General features: G+C 43.8%; 1 pseudogene; it reads right to left on the reverse strand.

The window, feature by feature from the left end:
- Positions 1-1,560: 1,560 nt before the first annotated feature.
- LOC123055986 (S-locus-specific glycoprotein S13-like) lies at positions 1,561-4,714 on the reverse strand (annotated as a pseudogene).
- Between the last annotated feature and the right edge of the window lie 721 nt (positions 4,715-5,435).

Consider the following 5,435-nt stretch of genomic DNA (forward strand, 5'->3'; position numbering starts at 1 on the left):
CTAGTAGGAGTAGGATTCATCCTTTCCTAGTCCTACTAGGAGGGGGAAGGGGGAAGGAAAGAGAGGGAGAGGGAGAGGGAAAGAGGGGCCGCGCCCCCCTCCCCTAGTCCAATTCGGACTCCCCATGGGAGGAGGCGCGCCACCTCCTGGGCTGCTGCCCTCTCTCTCCCCTCACGCCCACTAAGGCCCAATACTTCCCCGGGGGGTTCCGGTAACCCCTCCGGCACTCCGGTTTTCTCCGAAACCACCCGGAACACTTCTGGTGTCCGAATATAGCCGTCCAATATATCAATCTTTACGTCTCGACCATTTTGAGACTCCTCGTCATGTCTGTGATCATATACGAGACTTCGAACTACCTTCGGTACATCAAATCACATAAACTCATAATACCGATCGTCACCGAACGTTAAGCGTGCGGACCCTACGGGTTCGAGAACTATGTAGACATTGCCGAGACTCGTCTCCGGTCAATAACCAATACCGGAACCTGGATGCTCATATTGGCTCCTACATATTCTACGAAGATCTTTATCGGTCAAACCGCATAACAACATACGTTGTTCCCTTTGTCATCGGTATGTTACTTGCCCGAGATTCGATCGTCGGTATTTCAATACCTAGCTCAATCTCGTTACCGGCAAGTCTCTTTACTCATTCCATAATGCATCATCCCGCAACTAACTCATTAGTCACATCACTTGCAAGGCTTATAGTGATGTGCATTACCGAGAGGGCCCAGAGATACCTCTCCGACAATCGGAGTGACAAATCCTAATCTCGATCTATGCCAACTCAACAAGTACCATCGGAGACACCTGTAGAGCACCTTTATAATCACCCAGTTACGTTGTGACGTTTGGTAGCACACAAAGTGTTCCTCCGGTAATCGGGAGTTGCATAATCTCATAGTCATAGGAACATGTATAAGTCATGAAGAAAGCAATAGCAGTAAACTAAAACGATCAAGTGCTGAGCTAACAGAATGGGTCAAGTCAATCACATCATTCTCCTAATGATGTGATCCCATTTATCAAATGACAACTCATGTCTATGGCTAGGAAACATAACCATCTTTGATCAACGAGCTAGTCAAGTAGAGGCATACTAGTGACGCTCTGTTTGTCTATGTATTCACACATGTATTATGTTTCCGGTTAATACAATTCTAGCATGAATAATAAACATTTATCATGAAATAAGGAAATAAATAATAACTTTATTATTGCCTCTAGGTCATATTTTCCTCACTAGATATGCACTTACAATATGAAACCAATGATATTGTTTCAAATATTTAGATTGGGTACTTGAAAATGGTCTGTCTAGATTTTCTTGAAAAATGTTGCTATGCTATTGTAATTGTGTTGGGTTTAATACATATATTATTATTATAAAACAAGGTCAAAGTTACATTTTGAGGACCTTATTTATATTCAAAACACCGTGTCAAGGCGATACACATATTAATTCGATACACTAGAATAATTAGTCATAATCAGTACTTGTATATAACTAATACAACTTTATTTTGTAAAATATATGAATTTGCATGAAAATTCATGTCCCCATGTCTTCCCTGTAAATGTTGGTGTTAATTTTAGTATAAACACATACTATTTCCATGAAAATACAGACAGAGGGAATGGGACACGAAATACCAGGAGCATCGGCATGTCGGAAGTATAGGTTCTCGACGGCGTTCCTTTCCCAGCGTCGATCAGTTCCCCTAAGCCAACCAAGCACCTTGATGAGTCGACCATAGCACCAACCCTGCTTAAGTTGGCATAAGCATAAGCCGTGCATGAGCAGTTGCGGTTGCACTCGGCGGTACACTCATCAAAGCTTCTATTCTGTATGTGCAAGAACTTGTCTGGAACCTTCATGATACGTCTCCAACGTATCTATAATTTATGAAGTATTCATGCTATTATATTATCCTTCTAGGATGTTTTATATGCATTTATATGCTATTTTATATGATTTTTGGGACTAACCTATTAACCTAGAGCCCAGTGCCAGTTTCTGTTTTTTCCTTCTTTTTAAGTTTTGCAGAAAAGGAAAACCAAACGGAGTCCAATTGACGTGCCAATTTTTGATGATTTTTTCTGGACCAAAAGAAGCCCCCGGAGTAAAAGAGTTGGGCCAGGAGAGTCCCGGGCTGCCCATGAGGGTGGGGGCGTGGGCCCCTGCCTCGTGGACAACCCGGAGACCCCCCCTGACATGAGACCTACGCCAAAAAATCCTATAAATACTGAAACCTCCAGAAAATAACCTAGATCGGGAGTTCCACCGTCGCAAGCCTCTGTAGCCACGAAAAACCAATCAGGACCCTGTTCCGGCACCCTGCCGGAGGGGGGATCCCTCACCGGTGGCCATCTTCATCATCCCGGCGCTCTCCATGACGAGGAGGGAGTAGTTCAACCTCGGGGCTGAGGGTATGTACCGGTAGCTATGTGTTTGATCTCTCTCTCTCTCTCGTGTTCTTGAGGTGATACGATCTTGATGTATCGCGAGCTTTGCTATTGTAGTTGGATCTTATGATGTTTCTCCCCCTCTACTCTCTTGTAATGGATTGAGTTTTCCCTTTGAAGTTATCTTATCGGATTGAGTCTTTAAGGATTTGAGAACACTTGATGTATGTCTTGTCGTGCTTATCTGTGCTGACAATGGGATATCACGTGATCCACTTGATGTATGTTTTGGTGATCAACTTGCGGGTTCCGCCCATGAACCTATGCATAGGGGTTGGCACACGTTTTCGTCTTGACTCTCCGGTAGAAACTTTGGGGCACTCTTTGAAGTACTTTGTGTTGGTTGAATAGATGAATCTGAGATTGTGTGATGCATATCATATAATCATACCCACGGATACTTGAGGTGACATTGGAGTATCTAGGTGACATTAGGGTTTTGGTTGATTTCTGTCTTAAGGTGTTATTCTAGTACGAACTCTATGATAGATCGAACGGAAATAATAGCTTCATGTTATTTTACTACGGACTCTTGAATAGATCGATCAGAAAGAATAACTTTGAGGTGGTTTCGTACCCTACCATAATCTCTTCGTTTTTTCTCCGCTATTAGTGACTTTGGAGTGACTCTTTGTTGCATGTTGAGGGGTAGTTATATGATCCAATTATGCTATTATTGTTGAGAGAACTTACACTAGTGAAAGTATGAACCCTAGGCCTTGTTTCGAAGCATTGCAATACCGTTCGTGCTTACTTTTATCATTAGTTACCTTGCTGTTTTTATATTTTCATATTACAAAAACCTATATCTACCATCCATATTGCACTTGTATCACCATCTCTTCGCCGAACTAGTGTACCTATACAATTTACCATTGTATTGGGTGTGTTGGGGACACAAGAGACTCTTTGTTATTTGGTTGCAGGGTTGCTTGAGAGAGACCATCTTCATCCTATGCCTCCCACGGATTGATAAACCTTAGGTCATCCACTTGAGGGAAATTTGCTACTGTCCTACAAACCTCTGCACTTGGAGGCCCAACAACGTCTACAAGAAGAAGGTTGTGTAGTAGACATCACTTCATCCCAGGTAAGGACACAAAATGACTCGATTCGCTGCATTTCAGCACTTTCTTTCTCTTACATACTTTAGAAGAGGTAATATAATTAATGGGCTCAAACCCCTCAAGACATTGGTAGGCTGGGATGATCTGAGTGTAGTCGCAATAACTGAACAACCCACACAAGGCATAGAGGTCGCATGCAGCAGTGGGGTGTTCACCAATGAGTTCCCATGAAGATGAGTGATTGTTCCAGCTTAGAAATTGAAACTTGCCACTGTAGTCAAGTATGATGCGCATGAATGGCGTGTTCTTTTTTTTTGAGCCAGGCATAACCCCTTTCCATTACTTTTCATAAAGGAAATACAGTAGCTCAGGCATAAGGAAGCTAGAAAGGGGAAAGCGAGCTCAAGGCAACACTGTGAATGGCGAGTTCTCTAAGACTGTGAACATGATTTCGTAGTACTCACCTCTAGAGTTGATATTCACTTCGTACAACACAGATTCGGTGTTGCTTAGGTATGTCCCCCCGTAGATCACAGAAGCTTCATTTCACACAGTGGTGCGGCAGTATGGATTGGTCCCATGCCAAATGAGGAGCTGGAGGGTTGGCGATCTGGGGTAGCTAATTGAGGAAAAGTCCCGAGACAACGGGTCATGCGGTCCCTTCCAAGCAATGAACCGCCCGACAACTTGTGTCTTATAGCTTGCCAAAAATCTCATTGTTGGAAGCATTGTGTCGGTTGGGTGATCAAAGCTCTGCCATATGTCCGCGCCATTCAGTGACCGGAGAACAAAGTTCCCCGAGTTGAGTAGAACTGTGTGAGCTTTGCATACTCTAGCGGCTATATTGCTTGTTGTCATCCATATATTGCAGCCTTTGGAGTCAGATAATACCAATGATGAATTGTTGGTGATGGTGAGCGTCGCAGACCAAGGGTTGGTGATTGGGTTGTCTCAATTGGCGACCCACACGACAGCTCGTGGTATGGGGAGACTATGGTACCATATGCTCTTCTCAGAGCTTGTCAGGCAGAAGAAACCAAGAGCAAAATCCCCTCTCTTGGAGATGAGCTTATCGTTGTGGGTGAGTGGCTTTGCTTGTGTGAGCTAGTCATCGGGTTTGCAGAATGAACTCAAGAATAGGAGGAAGAAGATGGGGATGTAGTGCATAGCCATTAGGTTGCCTCCTTCATTTGCTTATGCCGAGGACGAGGACGAAAGTGTGTCGCTGATATAGATGAAATATGTCATATTGTGGAGTTAATGGGACTAGTGATATGGATAAAGAAAGGGTCGACATAGACCCATAGTACAGATGGCTGGCCTGTAGAGGACTGGCCGGATAGAAGAATCCAAGTCTTCCGCGATGAGGATGCACTCACAAAGAAAATTCATCACCACGGGTCCAGATTGGAGTCTTGAATGAGAGCGCAATAGGGGAAACCTCACGACGGCATATGGGTTTCCCATATTTCAGATTGGAGTGTAGAGGGAGATCTGCTCATCGATCTCATCATGGCCTCGGCCACGGCGTGTACGGTTGTGTTGTTCTTGGGCTATACATGGAGTTATGGACATGCATGGACTATTCAAAGAACAATGCTACACACACGGAGATTCACGGGCATTTTACATGGCTGGTGTTGACATGGCAAAATTCTATCGGTTTAAGGTGGACGCACGGGCCTCATCCTTCTAAAAATCAGGGGGGATGAAAAGTATTATAGGAAAGGCACGTAACCATCCCGTAAAAGGACCGTGTGTTTAGCATTTTTGCTATCGAAATCACTAATTAAGGTGTGCGCTACTTGTTGCAATCTAGGAGTTTTTCATTTTTTCGTAGATTCGTTTAATCAAAGCGTTTTATCTCTTAAACCGTGCCTCCAAATCTTGAACT

This window comes from Triticum aestivum, chromosome 2D (genome assembly GCF_018294505.1).
Source record: "Triticum aestivum cultivar Chinese Spring chromosome 2D, IWGSC CS RefSeq v2.1, whole genome shotgun sequence".
Lineage (NCBI taxonomy): Eukaryota > Viridiplantae > Streptophyta > Magnoliopsida > Poales > Poaceae > Triticum > Triticum aestivum.